Raw genomic sequence first — 534 nt, forward strand, 5'->3', positions numbered from 1 at the left:
CAGCACATTTAATAGAGCAGTTACACCATTTATTTAAAAATTATTACACCACCTATGGAGTATTCTTTCCAAAACAAAAAAAATTAATTTTGAACCTGAATTTAATCAAGCCTCTTGAACTAACTAGCAGATTATGGGAAAGATGGGAGATGGAAGAACTTGTTAATGACACCAGGAGGATGCCATCAGCCAACTCCAGAATATTAGAAATGCCACAGGACAGAACCTTTTGTTGTTCACAAGTGTGATGATTGGGTGTTCAGCCACCGTGTGAAATGTGCCTCCCTCAAATCTTGTCACGACATAATTGGCACCTTACTCATCTGTTGTGAAAAGGAAAAAAAAATCCCACAGGACAAAATCCCTTTTCTCTTCAACAAATACATGGCTTAAAAGAAAAAAGAGAAGGGGAATTGTCATAAGTTAAAAGAAACCTAAGAGAATGTCTAAATATGTAATGTGTGCACTGTGTTGGAATTGTCATTAGAACAACCATAAAAAGATATTTCTGAGACAATCAGGGAAAGTTGAACT

The 534-nt window shown here is 36.0% G+C and overlaps 1 non-coding gene across 1 annotated transcript; it reads left to right on the plus strand.

Moving 5' to 3' along the window:
* The first annotated feature begins 223 nt into the window (after positions 1 to 223).
* Positions 224 to 329, plus strand: LOC113923286. Its single transcript, XR_003520283.1, has one exon. It is a non-coding gene; the product is annotated as a small nucleolar RNA U13 (small nucleolar RNA).
* Positions 330 to 534: the final 205 nt, after the last annotated feature.

This window comes from Zalophus californianus, chromosome 9 (assembly GCF_009762305.2).
Source record: "Zalophus californianus isolate mZalCal1 chromosome 9, mZalCal1.pri.v2, whole genome shotgun sequence".
Classification (NCBI taxonomy): domain Eukaryota; kingdom Metazoa; phylum Chordata; class Mammalia; order Carnivora; family Otariidae; genus Zalophus; species Zalophus californianus.